The following is a 17,595-nucleotide window of genomic DNA, read 5'->3' as shown; positions in this document are numbered from 1 at the left end:
AGGCATTTATGTATCAAGGGGTTCAAAATTCAAGAGCGTACGTTCGAAGAAAATTCAGGAAAACATAGGACTCCATCTACACTAAAAAATCGGAGCTTGTATCGAGGTTCATCGACAGTCGTTCTAATCCTGCACCATCCGCGAATGGAACAGGGAAAAGGAGAGGGGGAATGTAGTGATACAATAAGAAGTACTGACCAACACGCGCCGTAATAGTGCGTCTACACGGCTAATGTTTTACTGTGATGTTGGGCGCTATAGAGTTGCCGTCAACATTGCTGCAATGTGGCTGCAACACACGGCAGTTTTGTGGTATGGCCATGCAATATTGCTGGTGTTTCAGGACTAATTGTCGACATGCCCTCGTATTGCCGAGAGGTTGCCGGTGCTGTCTAACAAGAGTGGAGAATGAAACTTCCTGGCAGGTTAAAACTGTGTGCCGGATCGAGACTTGAACTCGGGACCTTCGCCTTTCGCAGGCAAGTGCTCTACCAGCTGAGCTACTCATGCGCGACTCACGACCCGTCCTCACACCTTCAGTTCTGTCAGTATCTCGTCTCCTCACAAAAGCTCTTCTGCGAACCTTGCAGAACTAACACTTCCTGAAGAAAAGATTTAGTTTCTATAGGATTCACCGGTAGCTAAAAATCGAAGGGTAGTCGCCAATAGAGCTGAAACTGGCATATGCTCTCTCATAATAGGATTGGATGAAGAGTAATGGCAATGCTGCGGTAACATGAAGATATACATCCACTTTCAGACACGATGTCGGTAGATCACGGCAGAAAGTCAATTTAAGTGCATTGAGCAAATGCGTTTGAGTCGTTGCAGTGTCTAGCGTCTGAAAGTGCGGGAGGTCAGTTCAGGTGCCCTAACGTTATGTATAGGAAACACGAGCAAAATGCATGGATCAAGACTGGATTGGCACGTGGTCGGAGCGCTAACGATGATTTCAGGAACTCCGTGAAGCATGTGGTGATGCAACATTGCCATTTCGTACGATGGCGAGATGGGTTAAATGTTTCGGGATGGTAGTGATGTCGTTCAACATAGGCCCTGTTCGCGACGTCCCCCCATGGACAATATGCCAACTGAGCCTCTTGCCTCCCTGCTGTATTTGGATCGACGATGTAGTGCATCCCATCATACTTCATGACAATGCAGGGTGCCACACAGCAAACCCCCTGTAGGAGTTCCTGCATATGTGGGGTGGGATATACTGGAGCATCTAGCCTATACACCCGATACGAATGCGTGCGCTTACGACCTATTCACCAAAACAAAGGAAACTCTTCCTAGCAAGCGCTACAATGCAAGAGATATCATCCGTGCCACAGGACGGCCCTAGCGAAACATCGATAGAGCTGGACGCGCGGACGGTGTACGGCGCCTTCCGTCTATGTGGGGGAAGGTGATCGAGATGCACTGCTGTTATATTGAGGGCATGTAATACAGTACACGCGTTTCAGTAGCTGTGGCATGAATTATAGCAGTGATGTCATGATTCTTTATTCAAACCATGTGTATATATCGGTTGTAGAAATTATCGGATCAGTTGTTTGTACGAGACATTCGAAATCGTATTTCGACATTCTGGTAAAATTCTGGAGAAAAGTATACATCCAGCATCATTTACACCAGTAAAATTTTCGCAAGCATTCCACAAAGCTCTATTTCTCTTGTTCTCTCTAACTTTATTCCTTGTGCGGTGTAAAACCCGTAGAACCGAACTCACTTCGACAAGCTGTCGTTCGTCCATTTTGTAGCAACAGTGTGGCCGTGTGTAAGTATTTCTGGCCCGAAAATGTTGCTCGAAACATTGCTGGTTGATACTGACCAGTAATGTTGTAGTACAAGGGGCACTAATTCGTGTGAGCGTAATGTACCCGAACAACATTGTCCGGATATATTTTGTCAACGTGCGGTTTTTGTGGCCACTATAAACATACCTGAGGGAACGTTCATTTATTACGTGAGCTCAAAATAGGGGAGGAAAAATTTGACCAAACCTCAGTTAAAGGGGTGGAGGCGTGGTGGGAGTAGGGCGGGGGGAGGGGGATAAAAATATCGCATTAACTTAATTCAGAGAAAATACATAACATTTTGTCTTCTAAAATTACACCCAAGCATAGAATATTAAAATACCCTCTAGTCTTTATGCCCTTACTGAACCGAATGCTTTACATGCGTGCGTTCCCGAGGCTCCCCGATTTGAAAATAACATGCTGAAAATTTGACAGATTTCATTCGGATAGTTCCCTGCCACGACGATCAAAATCACTGCATGTCAGTCAGTGAGTCAATAGTGAAAAGTCGATGTTAGTGCGTTCAGCATGAGTTTGGATAAACTTTTACTGTGCGTAAGTCAAGCGACATGCTGACAAGTTGGAATAAACGCGCCAGCATCAAATTAACCGATTGTGGAAGTAAGTTAAGCTGAAGTTCACAGTCAAGAATTCTCTTAGTAATCATATAAATCAAGACATAGAAAACAACTTAATCATACGGTTCAAAGGAAGGTACAAACAATGCTGTCCTTCATCTGCAACTTATGTAAAGATTGAATGACGTATAATGTTGTTGCTGTTGTGGTTTTCAGTCCAGAGACTGGTTTGATTCAGCTCTCCATGCTACTCTATCTTGTACAAGCTTCTTCATCTCTAAGTACCTACTGCAACCTACATCCTTCTCAGTCCGTTTAGTGTATTCATCTCTTGGTCTCCCTCTACAATTTTTACCCTCATACCACCGATCCCTTCTTCTAGTCACGTTGTGCCACAAATTCCTCTTCTCCCCAATTCTATTCAGTACCTCCTCATTAGTTACCTGATCTACCAATTTAATCTTCAGCATTCTTCTGTAGCACCACATTTTGAAAGCTTCTATTCTCTTCTTGTCTAAAGTATTTATCGTCCATGTTTCGCTTCCATACATGGCCACACTCCACAAAAATACTTTCAGAAACGTCTTCCTGACACCGAAATCTATACTCGATGTTAACAAATTTCTCTTCTTCAGAAACGCTTTCCTTGCTATTGTCAGTCTACATTTTATATCCTCTCTACTTCGATCATCATCAGTTATTTTGCTCCTAGAAAAACTCCTTTACCACTTTAAGTGCCTCATTTTCTAATCTAATTTCCGCAGCATCATCTGATTTAATTTAACTACATTCCATTATCCTCGTTCTGATTTTGCTGATGTTCATCTTATATCCTTCTTTCAAGACAATGTCCATTCCGTTCAATTGCTCTTCCAGGTCCTTTGCTGTCTCTGACAGAATTACAACGTCATCGGCAAACATCAATGTTTTTGTTTCTTCTCCATGGATTTTAATTCCTACTCCAAATTTTTCTTTTCTTTCCTTTACTGCTTGCTCAATATACAGACTGAATAGCATCTGGGATAGGCTACAACCCTGTCTCATTTCCTTCCCACCAACTACTTCCCTTTCATGCCCCCGACTCTTATAACAGCCATCTGGTTTCTGCACAAATTGTAAATACACATTCGCTCCCTGTATTTTACCCTTGCCACCTTCAGAATTTGAAAGAGTGTATTCCAGTCAACATTGTCAAAAGCTTTCTCTAAGTATACAAGTGCTAGAAACGTAGGTTTGCCTTTCCTTACTCTATTCTCTAAGATAAGTCGTAGGGTCAGTATTGCCTCACGTGTTCCAACATTTCTACGAAATCCAAACTGACCCTCCCCATGGTTAGCTTATACCGGTTTTTCCATTAGTTTGTAAAGAATTTGTGTTAGTGTTTTGCAGCCGTGACTTATTAAGCTGATATTTCGGTAATTTTCGCACCTGCAACACCTGATTTCTTTGGGATTGGAATTATTATATTCTTCTTGAAGTTTGAGGGAATTTCGCGTCTGATACATCTTACTCACCAGATGGCGTTTTGTCAGGGCTGGCTCTTCCAAGGATATCAGTAGTTTTAATGGAATGTTATCTACTGCCGGGGCCTTGTTTCGACTTAGGTCTTTCAGTGCTCTGTTAAACTCTTCACTCAGTGTCATATCTCCGATTTCATCTTCATGTTCGTCCTCTTCATTTCCATAATTTTGCTCTCAAATACATCGCCCTTGTATAGACCCTCTATATACTCCTTCCACCTTTCTGCTTTCCCTTCTTCGCTTAGAACTAGTTTTCCATCTGAGCTCTTGATATTCATACAAGTGATTCTCTTTTCTCCAAAGGTCTCTTTAATTTTCCTGTAGGCATTGTCTGTCTTACCCCTAGTAATATATGCCTCTACATCCTTATATTTGTCCTCTAGTCATTCCTGCTTATCCACTTTGCACTTACTATCGATCTCATTTTTGAGACGTTTCTATTGGTTTTTGCTTGCTTCATTTACTGCATCTTTATATTTTTTCCTTTAATTAATTAAAGTCAATATATCTTCTATTACCCAAGGGTTTCTACTTACCCTCGTCTTTTTATCTACTTAATCCTCTGTTGCCTTCACTATTTCATCTCTCAAAGCTACCCATTCTTCTTCTGCTGTATTTCTTTCCCTCATTCTTGTCAGTCGTTCCCTAATACTCTCTCTGAAAGTCTCTAGAAGCACTGGTTTTTTCAGTTTATCCAGGCTCCATCTCCTTAAATTTCCACCTTTTTGTAGTTTCTTCAGTTTTAATCTACAGTTCATAACTAATAGATTGCTGTCAGAATCCACATCTGCCCCTGGAAATGTCTTGCAATTGAAAACCTGGTTACTAAATCTCTGTCTTACCAGTATATAATCTATCTGAAACCTTCCAATGTCTCCAGGCATCTTCCACGTATTCAGCCTTCTTTTATGATTCTTAAACCAAGTGTTAGCTATGATTAAGTTATGCTCTGTGCAAAACTCTACCAGGCAGCTTCCTCTTTCATTCCTTACCCCCATTATTCCATAATTTCCTTCTCCTCGATTACCTACTATCGAATTCCAGTGCACCATGACCATTAAATTTTCGTCTCCCTTCATTATCTGAATAATCTCTTTTATCTCGTCATACATTTCTTCAAGCTCTTCGTAATCTGCGGAGCTAGTGGGCATATAAACTTGTACTACGGTGATAGTCATAGGCTTCGTGTCTATCGTGGATGCAATAATGCTTTCACTATGCTGTTCGCAGTAGCTTACCCGCGCTCCTATTTTTTTTACTCATTATTAAACCTTCTCCTGCATTGCCCCTATTTGATTTTGTATTTATAACCCTGTATACACCTGACCAGAAGTCTTTTCCTCCTGCCACCGAACTTCAGTAATTCCCACTATATCTAAATTTAACCTATCCATTTTCTTTTTATATTTTCTAACCTACCTGTCCGATTAAGGGATCTGAAATTCCACGCTCCGACCAGTAGAACACCAATTTTGTTTCTCCTGATAATGACATCCTCCTGAGTATTCCCGCCGAGATCCTAATGGGGGATTATTTTACCTCCGGAATATTTTAGCCAAGAGGACGCCACCATCATTAACCATACAGTAAAGCTGCATGTCCTCGGGAAAAATTACGAATGTAGTTTCCCCTTGCTTTCAGCCGTTCGCAGTACCATAACAGCAAGGCCGTTTTGGTTAGTGTTACAAGGCCAGGTCAGTCAATCATCCAGATTGTTGCCCCTCCAACTACTGAAAAGGCTGCTATCCCTCTGCATGAACCACACGTTTGTCTGGCCTCTTAACAAATACCCCTTCGTTGTGGTTGACCTGCTGTACGGCTATCTGTATCGTTGAGGCGCGCAAGCCTCCCGACCAATGGCAAGGTCCATGGTTGATGGGGGTGGGGGGGGACATATAATGTATATATCAATAAATGCTCAGATTTTTAGGGTCAGGTCAAAGTGGTTATTTTATTTTTGTGGAGCGTTTGTATCATTTGTCTCTGTCTGTGTGTCCATCCGAACACTACTCAAAGTTGGCATGCTCAAAATAAAGTTTTTTTTAAAAAAAAATACGTTTTATAAAAAATGTTTCAAACACTTTCAGATTCTACACTGAAGCGCCAAAGAAATCGCTCTGAGCACTATGGGACTCAACTTCTAAGGTCATCAGTCCCCTAGAACTTAGAACTACTTAAACCTAACTAACCGAAGGACATCACACACATCGATTCCCGAAGCAGGATTCGGACCTGTGACCGTAGCAGTCGCGCAGTTCCAGACTGTAGCGCCGAGATCCGCTGAGCCACCCTGAAGCACGAAAGAAACTGATGTAGGCATGCGTATTGAAATACAGAAATACAATATGTGAGCAAAGTATCCGGACACCTGGGTGAAAATGGAACTCAGTGTGGTGTTAGCCCACCCTTAGCCTTGAGGACAGCTTCCAGTCTCACAGGCATACCTTCAATCAGGGTTTCAATCAATGTGTAACGTTTCTTGGGGAATGGCAGCCCAATCTTCACGGAGTGCTGCACTGGGGAGAGGTATCGATGTCGGTCGCCACAAGGTCGGCGTTCCAAAATATCGCACAGGTGTTCTATAGGATTAAGGTCAGGACCCTGTACAGGCCAGTCCATTTTACGGATGTTACTGTCCTGTAACCACTCCGCCACAGGACGTGCATTGTGAACAGGTGCTCGAGTGTGTTGAAAGATGCAGTCGCCATCCCCGAATTGCTCCTCAACAGTGGGTAGCAAGAATGCGCTTAAAACATCAATGTAGGCCTGTGCTGTGACATTGCCATACAAAACCATAAGGGGTTCAGGCCCCCACCATGAAAAACACGACCACACTGTAACACCACCACCGCCTCTGAATTCTACTGTTGGCACCATACACGCTGGCAGATGACGTTCACCGGGCATTCGCCAGACCCACAACCTGTTATCGGATCGCCACATTGTGTTCCGCAATTCGTCACTCCACACAACGTTTTCCTCTGTCCAATCGTCCAATGTTTACGCTCCTACACCAAGCGAGGCGTCGTTTGGCATTTACCGGCGTGATGTGTGGCTTATAAGCAGCCGCTCAACCATGTAATTCAAGTTTTCTCACCTCCCGCCCAATTGTCATAGTACTTGCAGTGGGTCCTGATGCAGTTTGGAATTCCTATGTGATGGTCTGGATAGATGTCTGCCTATTACACGTTACGGCTCTTTGCAGCTGTCGGCAGTCTGTGTCAGTCAACAGACGAGGTCGGCCTGTACATTTTTGTGCTGTACGTGTCCCTTCACCTTTCCACTTCATTATAACATCAGAAACAGTGAACCTAGGGATGTTTAGGAGTGTGGAAATCTCGCGTACAGACGTGTGACACAAGTGAAACGCAATCACCTGACCACGTTCGAAGTCCGTGAGTTCCGTGGAGCGCCCCATTCTGCTCTGTCACGATGTCTAATGACTACTTAGGTCGCTGATATGGGGTATCTGGCAGTGGGTGGCAGCACCATACACCTAATAGGAAAAACCTTTGTTTTTTGGGGTGTGCGGATATTTTTTATCACACAGTGTGTGTAAATAGGCAGAATACGACGCTGCGGTCGACGACGCCTATATAAGACAAGTTTCTGGCGCAGTTGTTGTTCGGTTACTGCTGCTAGAATGGCAGGTCATCAAGATTTAAGTCGGCGCTCGAGCGATGAGACACATTTCCGAGGCAGCGACGAAACTGGAATTTTCCCGTACGACCATTTCACAAGTGTACCGTGAATATTGGGAATCCAGTAGAATGGGTGTATCAGATCTCCGACATCGCTGCGGCCGGAAAAATATCCTACAAGAACGGGACCAACGACGACTGAAGAGAATCGTTCAACGTGACAGAAGTGCAACCCTTCCGCAAATCGCTGCAGATTTCAGTGCTGGGCCATCAGCAAGTGTCAGCGTGCGAACCATTCAACGAAACATCATCAGCTTGAGGACTGCACGACACAAAGCTTTACTCCTCGCCTGTGCCCGTCAACACATTGGACTGTTGATGACTGGAAACATGTTAAAAAATTGTTAGGGCTTTCGTGCCCACTTGTTGACAAACTGCCTGTTGCCTTGTGTATCGGGTTCTTCGGCCGACGTTCATCTAATGATTTAACTGATGTTTCGGCAGCACGAGTGGCTGGCATTGTCAAAGCTCCACCCTCCATTGCCGGTGGTGAACTGGAGCCGAGCTCGCGGCTGCAGACTATATGTACCTGGCGCGCCAACGTCCGAGGGCTTCTCCTCGATCATATCTCGTGCGGTTCTCCTCTTACTATCTGCGACGGACGTTCGCTGCAGTACGGGAAGCCAGGATCCGTTTACCTTAAGGCTTTCCTCTTACTTGTTTAAACTGTTCGCGTGTTTTTGTATTTCTACAGCTTCTCTGAACAAGCGCGTGTGATAGTGCTCCTCTACAGCCAGAACTTTCGTGTCGGCGAATTTTATTACGTGGTCGGTCTCACTCAGTGCTTGCTCTGCCACGGCCGATTTCTCCACCTGCCCCAACCTACAATGTCGCTTATGTTTTTTGATCCTGGTGTTGACTGATCGTCCAGTCATTCCGACGTAAACTTTTCCGCATGTGCATGGTGTACGGTATATTCCCGACATTGAAAGTGGTTCCCTTTTCTCCTTTACCGATCTAAGACACTCTTTGATCTTCCTTGTCGGTTTGAAAGTCGTCTTTACGTCGTGTTTGCGCAACATACGGCCGATTCTGTTCGTCACTCTGGGAACGTATGGCAGAAAATCCTGGTCAGACGAGTGTCGTTTCAAATCGTATTGAGCGGATGGACGTGCACGGGTATGGAGACAACCTCATGAATCCATGGACTGTGAATGTCAGCAGATCACCTGCATGCATTCATGTCCATTGTGCATTCTGACGGAATTGGGCAATTCCTGTAGGACAATGTGACACCCGAAACATGCTGAATTGCTACAGAGTGGCTCCATGGACGCTCTTCTGAGTTTAAACACTTCCGCTGGCCCCCACACTTCGCAGACATGAACATTAGTGAGCATATATGGGACGCTCTGTATCATTCTGTTTAGAAGAGATCTCCACCCCCTCGTACTCTTACGGATTTATGGACAGCCTTGCACGATAATGGAGTCATTTCCCTGCAGCACTACTTCAGACATTAGTCGAGTCCATGCCACGCCGTTTTGCGACACTTCTGCGTGCTCGTGCAGGCCCTAAACTATATTATGCAGGTGTACCAGTTTCTGTGACTCTTCAGTGTATGTACTACATCCTCTTGTTGAATTAGAGGTGAAAACGATAACTGCGTTTAAGCTGCACTGTAACTAGTTTAATTAAATTATTTGGCTTGAAAACTGTCAAATGGCAGGGAATATACAATGTTACAACAGATGGCACTTTGTTTTACAAAATTAACTCCAAGCAGCGTAATAGCTTTACTTCGTGGCATGAAGCAAAATCACGAACAAATCAAATAAATTTAATTATTTAACAGTTATAAGGTAAACCTCAATTGAGTTGGAGGGGGAAGGGTTTCCACCATATCTCATCAAATCTCACAAAGGGGGGAGGGGGCCAAATTTAAAAAAATGCTTCATGTAATTAATGGTGTCCCCCCCCCCCCCCCTCCGTGCTATCCCTGCTACCCTTGCAGGGTACCGGTGTAGCTGTAGATGCAGAGGCGTGTGCCAGCTGGTGATGGCCTGACGCACGGCGGACACCTGTCGCTTGCCGCCGGCTGGCTGGCTGAGATGCCGACCGCCGCCGTGGTGACCCCCGCGGGACGCGAACTGCCAGCCGCCGCTAAATATACCACACTCATTAACTGGCCGCTAATCCTGGACGCCCGGCCCACACTCTGTCGCCTCCTCTGACACACTGCCGCTCTTTGCATCCTCACATAGACTTCATGACTACGCTAGTGACTGGTCCTCTTGTGTGTGAGAAAGAGATAAACGTGTCATCAGTCTTAAGATTGGTTTTCATACCACAGTCCTCTACTATGCATACATGAAAGGTATTCGCAATAGCGACTATGGACAACCACTAACTTTATATTGGGATTGAGAGAGTGAAAATTTGTGTGGGAGTGGGACCCGACGTCAGAGTCGTCGTACCATTAAGCCATCTGTGCACGACTCTCAGCCAAATCCAAACTTCCATATATCGTAAGCCATGTGTCTACCACCTGGGCCGCAGTGCCTGTTACTTCGGACACGCATGGTTTTTCCTGAGGAATATTGAATAGTGTTTCGGAATAACACAGGCACAGCTGTATCGTATTTATCCGACGACACCGGGCAAGTGACTTTCAAGTAAAATGTTTCGGCTGTACAGGAAACTCCTGGAAATGGAAAAAAGAACACATTGACATCGGTGTGTCAGACCCACCATACTTGCTCCGGACACTGCGAGAGGGCTGTACAAGCAATGATCACACGCAAGGCACAGCGGACACACCAGGAACTGCGGTGTTGGCCGTCGAATGGCGCTAGCTGCGCAGCATTTGTGCACCGCCGCCGTCAGTGTCAGCCGTGGCATACGGAGCTCCATCGCAGTCTTTAAAACTGGTAGCATGTCGCGAGAGCGTGGACGTGAACCGTATGTGTAGTTGACGGACTTTGAGCGAGGGCGTATAGTGGGCATGCGGGAGGCCGGGTAGACGTACCGCCGAATTGCTCAACACGTGGGGCGTGAGGTCTCCATAGTACATCGATGTTGTCGCCAGTGGTCGGCGGAAGGTGCACGTACCCGTCGACCTGGGACCGGACCGCAGCGACGCACGGATGCACGCCAAGACCGTAGGATCCTACGCAGTGCCGTAGGGGACCGCACCGCCACTTCCCAGCAAATTAGGGACACTGTTGCTCCTGGGGTATCGGCGAGGACCATTCGCAACCGTCTCCATGAAGCTGGGCTACAGTCCCGCACACCGTTAGGCCGTCTTCCGCTCACGCCCCAACATCGTGCAGCCCGCCTCCAGTGGTGTCGCGACAGGCGTGAATGCAGGGACGAATGGAGACGTGTCGTCTTCAGCGATGAGAGTCGCTTCTGCTTTGGTGCCAATGATGGTGGTATGCGTGTTTGGCGCCGTGCAGGTGAGCGCCACAATCAGGACTGCATACGACCGAGGCACACAGGGCCAACACCCGGCATCATGGTGTGGGGAGCGATCTCCTACACTGGCCGTACACCTCTGGTGATCGTCGAGGGGACACTGAATAGTGCACGGTACATTCAAACCGTCATCGAACACATCGTTCTACCATTCCTAGACCGGCAAGGGAACTTGCTGTTCCAACAGGACAATGTACGTCCGCATGTCTCCCGTGCCACCCAACGTGCTCTAGAAGGTGTAAGTCAACTACCCTGGCCAGCAAGATCTCCGGATCTGTCCCTCATTGAGCATGTTTGGGACTGGATGAAGCGTTGTCTCACGCGGTCTGCACGTCCAGCACGAACGCTGGTCCAACTGAGGCGCCAGGTGGAAATGGCATGGCAAGCCGTTCCACAGGACTACATCCAGCATCTCTACGATCGTCTCCATGGGAGAATAGCAGCCTGCATTGCTGCGAATGGTGGATATACACTGTACTAGTGCCGACATTGTGCATGCTCTGTTGCCTGTGTCTATGTGCCTGTGGTTCTGTCAGTGTGATCATGTGATGTATCTGGCCCCAGGAATGTGTCAATAAAGTTTCCCCTTCCTGGGACAATGAATTCACGGTGTTCTTATTTCAATTTCCAGGAGTGTACATAGTGGATGTAAGGTTGGTTGGTTGATTTTGGGGAGGGAACCAAGCAGTGAGGTCATCGGTCCCATCGTATTAGGGAAGGAAGTCGACCACTCCCTTTCAAAGGAACCATCCTAGCATTTGCCTGAAGCGATTTAGGTAAATCACGGGAAATTTAAATCAGGATGGCTGGACACAGGCTTGAACCGTCGTCCCCACCGAGTGTGCTAACCATTGCGCCACTGTAATGGATGTAAGAATAAAGAGCGTAGACATATGATTGCGGTAGGTTGTGGTCAGATAGCCTAATGGTAAGCGGGAAATCCGGGTTCGAGTCCTGACCCGGCACAAAATTTCACTATCGTCATTCCATTATACAACTGATGGTTGTCCATCGCAATTGCGAATACATTTGATGTACTTCACAACGGCTGTAGTCGTCTCAGAGCCTGCGAACATGTCCACAGAAGCATTGCGTCGTAATTCCGATAACGTATTTAGTACGCACGGTCCTGTTCAATAATGTACACCGTTGCCTTCCTCAGACGTTTGAAATTACTTACCCGGACAGTTGTATGCTAATCTACAGCGTAATTATGGATCCCAAACCGCACAGCAGGTCGGCATGTGTGTGTGTACGTGTGTGTGTGTGTGTGTGTGTGTGTGTGTGTGTGTGTGTGTGTGTGTCACATCTCCTCTGAAGCCACTGGATCGATTTCAGCCAAATTTGATACACATTTACCTTACTGTCAGACGGCAATCGCTGTGGGGGCAAAAATCACCTACCTATCAGATGGACGGGGGTGGGGGCGAAAAAGAAGCGTAGATCGCAACGAGTGAATCCCCAGACTTTATTTATCCAGTATTTGAAAACGAGAGCACATAGCGACAATCAACAAGTTTTCCACACAATTTAAATCGCCTATGAAATTTTTCTCATTTACAACCCCTACAAAAAAGATGAAAACAAACATGTTTATCGCTTAGAACTTTCCCGCTATTCATGCAGTAAAAGTACCGCATGAGGCATAACGTTACAGTGTATAACTTCTTTACCATTAATTTATTCACGACACATTTCGAGGCAGTATGCACATATATCACAAAATGTAAGCGCACAAGTATATCGTCGTACGACACATTGTTCAGGAGATATGACGTCGTAAACAATGACATGTGTGAAAAACTGCTCCATCGTGTCAGGTGTTTAAATTTATTACTTCGTTGCTGATAACTCTAGTCACAAAACATTTCACAGACAGCATCGACATATACCCTCTGAACTTACCTACAAAATTATATCATTTGACAACTCGCAGCTCAGGCGATATGACGTCATCAACATCAAGCGTGAGGCAAGACGCTGCGTGGTACGGGCGTGGACGCACAGCTGTAAATAAATACCTGGGCAACGCTCGGTTTCTCCGCTAGTTTTTCTACATAAATTCACATTGTCAGAGGTGACAGAATTATAAATCGCAGATTGAAACACGTACGATAGAACTTGAGACGTTTGAATGCATAGTCAGGTACTGAGGGACAGAGCCACACTTTCTTGTGTGTAATGCTGTGCAAAGCTGCGGAGTATAATTTACTACCGTTGTAGCATAATACCAAGTTCACTGCGAGTAAGAAGCTTCTCTATGTAAAAACAATTTTAAGCACCTCCCCTGTGAAGCACGCTCAGTACTTTTCACAAGCGGAAGGCAGTAAACCCTGTAACGTTGGAGAAAGCTGCAACACTCACAAGTAACTTTATATTAAGCTTATTCATTAAGGTTATTTAAGAACCCTTGACTGTTTATTCAGTAGAAATAGTTTTGTGACTGGGTCCAGTATTCTGTATTTATATTTAATAATTTATGGTTTTTTAAATCTAATTTTTAATGGATTTGGAAAGCTCTTGAAAAGATGAGGAGAGTAATATAACCTCCGTGTTTGGGTTGAAATTTTTCGGAGAAGTGTGCAAGAAATGTGCTGAAGTTGAAACGTAAGGTGGCCGTGATCAGGCTCCGAAGTTATATGCAGAAAGAACATAGGCCTACGATACTGAGATAAATCTTCGCTACTTTAGGTCCTATCTGATACGACATAGTTAGAGGATCAGTGCTGTAAATGGATTACATGCTAAACGTTAGCACATCAGCGCGGACCTCTTCTCCTGGGCTAATCCCGTATTTTCGCAGTCTCTACATCTACATCTGCATGGTTACTCTGCAATTCACACATAAGTGCCTGGCAGAGAGTTCATCGAACTATTTTCATACTACTTCTCTACAATTCCACTCTCCAGTGGCGCGTGGGAAAAAGGAATACCTAAATCTTTCCGTTCGAACTCTGATTTCTCTTATTTTACTATGATGATAATTTCTCCCTACGTAGGTGTGTATCAACAAAATATTTTCACATTCGGAAGAGAAAGTCTGTGATTGAAATTTCGTAAATAGATCTCACCGCAAAGAAAACCGCCTTTGTTTCAGTGACTGCCACCCCAACTCGCGTATCATATCAGTGACACACTCACGCCTATTGAGCGATAACACGACGCGAGCTGCCCTTCTTTGCACTTTTTCGATGTCCTCCGTCAATCCTACCTGGTAAGGATGCCACACCGCGCTGCAATATTCCAGCAGAGGACGGATAAGTGTAATGTAGGCTACCTCTTTAGTGGGTTTGTCGCATCTTCGAAGTGTTCTGCCAACAAAGCACAGTCTTTGTTTCGCCTTCCCCACAACATTATCTACGTGGTCTTTCCAATTTAAGTTGCTCGTAATTGCAGTTCCTAGGTATTTAGTCGAATTGAGAGCCCTGAGATTTGTGCGATTTATCGTATACTCAAAATTTATCGGATTTGTTTTAGTATCCATGTGGATGGCCTTGCACTTTGCTTTGTTTAGTGCGAATTGCCACATTTCGCAACATACAGAAATTCTCACTAGATCATTTTGTAATTGGAATTGATCGTCTGATAATTTTACTAGACGTTAAATTACAGCGTCATCTGCAAACAATCTAAGGGGGCTGGTCAGATTATCACCTAGATCATTTATGTAAAACAGGAACAGCAGAGGGCCTACGAGACTACCTTGCGGAATGCCGGATATCACTTCTGTTCTACTCGATGATTTACCGTCTATCACTACGAACTGTGACCTCTCTGAGAGAAAATCACGAATCCAGCCACACAACTGAGACGATACTTCATATTCACGCAATTTGATTGATAGTCGCTTGTGAGGAACGGTATCAAAAGCCTTCTGGAACTCTAGGTAAATGGAATCGATCTGAGATCCCTTGTCGACAGCACTCATTACTTCATGGTAATAAAGGGCTAGCTGTGTTGCACAAGAACGATATTTTCTGAATCCGTGTTGGTTATTTATCAATAAGTCATTTTCTTCAAGGTGATTCATAATGTTGGAATACAGTATATGCTCCAGCGTGTCAGCACCTTAAGCCGTATTTGCCGATGTTAGAGGCAGACGGTGGTCGTAGTCCGTTCCTGCCTTTTTCCTAACCCGCATGGACGGATTTTGTGTATCACATCTGTGTCTAGTGTTATGTAAAAGTGCGAGAACATTCTCGAGATATTTGCTATTCGTGTAACTCATCTTTCTGGTGCAGCCGGAAGAATATAGTTGGTGTCATTTTCGGAGTCGCAGTCACAGTAGAGAGATGGGAGAATAATAAGTCCATATAGGTCTTATCGTAACCTCGTCTGATTAAATTAAGGCTCGACTTTGTCACTGGGAAGTTTCTGTCAACGCGTTTCGAGAGACAATGCTGTCATCACCAAGCTGTCAAACTCAGTTCATGAGCTTAAAACACTAAAACGTCTAAGAACACATCAGCTACGTTCATAAAATAAATAAAACAGCGTAAAAATAAATTGGGCTCTGAGTCCTGGTGCTACATTAAGATGGTCGACTTCTGACCGTAGTCGTCCCGTCTCACACAGCACCACGCACCGAACTGCGCTCTCCTGATCAGCTGTGAGTTCCAGGAGTGTAAGGTTGACGCTTGTCCAGGTGTACGAGAGTAGTTGTGAACCGACATGTTCCAGGCATTGCCGTATAGGCGCAATGATATCCCTATTCCATTGGTCACCTAGTTTTCCTCATTTCCAAAGATTCTGCGTGCGTGTTGTCGTCAGCCTCAGTCTTTTTCCTCAAAGAACTATTCCAAATTTATAATTTTCCTTCTGTCTTATAATTATTCTACGAGGGTAATGCCAAAAGTAAGGCCTCCTATTGTTTTATAAGTACACAGACCTGCTTATTTGTACAGTGGTTTACATCAGCTTACAGCTTGAACATTTAGCTATTTCTGTCGATTCATTTTTGTAGACGCTGTGGAAGTTTTTGTATGCCCATGTCATACCAACTCGCCGCCATGCTGTTCAGAAAGTTATGAACCTCTTCTTTCACCTCGTCCTCGGAGCTGAATCGCTTCCCGGCCAAACCTAGGGAACAGGTGATAGTCACTGGGCGCCAAGTCAGGACTATAGGGTGGGTGGGTGATTATGTTCCACTGAAACTGTTGCAGGAGAGCAACGGTTTGCCGAGCAATGTGTGGACGAGCATTGTCATGGAGAAAGTGTACGCCCTTGCTCAACACTCCTGTTCTCCGGTTCTGAATTGCCCGTTTGAGTTTTTCAGAGTCTCACAGTACCTGTCAGCGTTAATTGTGGTCCCAGTGGGCATAAAGCCGACCAACAGTACCCCTTTCCGATCCCAAAAAAACGGTTGCCATGACTTTATCGGCAGATTGTGTTTGTTTGATTTTCCGCGGCTTTGACGAAGAAGGATGCCGCCACTGTTGTGATTGTTGCTTGGTCTGAGGTGTAAAGTGGTATGCCCAGGTTTCGTCACGAGTCCAGAAGGTAGTCCTGTTCAGCTGCAAGGCGGTGAAGAAATGAGCGGGTAGCATCAACTCGTCGCCGCATGTGGTCCTCAGTCAGCATGCGTGGCACCCATCTTGAACACACCTTCCGGTAGTTCAATGTTTCCCCTAAAATTCTGTGAGCGGTGCTTCGGGGAACGTCAGGAACCAACGCGCAGAGATCACCAAGGATGATCCCCCAATCTTCACGCATGCTTTGCTCAACCTTCAACATTGTCTCCTCAGAAATTGACGATCTCCCGCTCCTTTGTTCGTCGTGAATCTCGGTCCGACAAACTGCAAACTCTATACACCACTTACGAACATTTTTGACGTCGATGCACGACTCACCATACACTTCAGTCAATTAGCGATGGATTTCAATGGGCGCAGTGCCCTTCGCTTTCAAAAACCGAATAACTGCGCGCAATGCGCACTTGGCGGTGACATCCAACGGGAGCTCCATTCTCAACGGCTGCCAAACCAAGACTGAGCGCCTCAGCGCGGCGTGGGCATATTTACACACAGCGCGTGACCAACTGCCACACAGAGTTCTGTACTTATGAACAAATTGGAGACCTTACTTTTGGGATTACCCTCGTAAAAAGCCGTTAAAGTTCTCGTTCCGTTATCGTTCATTTGTGCTTTAAGAATATTGTCATATTTCTTTTCAGGAACGGCGATCTCCAGTTCTTATAGCAAATCAAGTTTACATCCTTTCTTTTCTACGCGCATGTTATCCACGTCTTCTATTCCCTTAAGGGGACAGCCTGTTCTGTGCATATAATTCCCAGCAGCTTCTTTTGTCGTAGCTGCTTAGTCCGAATGCATACTTGTGTTTCTTGCACCTGATCGAAAAAGTTCTCTTTGACGGTCCATTTTATAAGAGGCGGCGAAGACTTTTCGTTAGAAGACCGCACAGCTCAGAATAAGTATGCGTTTCAGGCACAATCGCCGTGAGCATTAAGGCAATCATCCCACCGACGCATTGGGTTGAAGATACCCGTTTGGTGAAACGCCGTGTCCTGCTGCGACAAGAAGTCCGTAACTGCCTGATGCGCATCCTCGTCCGACAG

At 45.4% G+C, this 17,595-nt stretch overlaps 1 protein-coding gene across 5 annotated transcripts in view; it reads left to right on the top strand.

Annotated features, from left to right (window-relative positions):
- LOC126356279 (F-box/LRR-repeat protein 2) overlaps positions 1–17,595 on the top strand; it is a 706,156-nt gene that overhangs the window by 499,982 nt on the left and 188,579 nt on the right. The gene's annotated exons all lie outside the window — the stretch shown is intronic.

Source organism: Schistocerca gregaria, chromosome 3 (assembly GCF_023897955.1).
Source record: "Schistocerca gregaria isolate iqSchGreg1 chromosome 3, iqSchGreg1.2, whole genome shotgun sequence".
Taxonomy (NCBI): Eukaryota; Metazoa; Arthropoda; class Insecta; order Orthoptera; family Acrididae; genus Schistocerca; species Schistocerca gregaria.
Note: the sequence above shows the minus strand (reverse complement) of the source record. Positions and strands in the feature narration are given on the sequence as shown.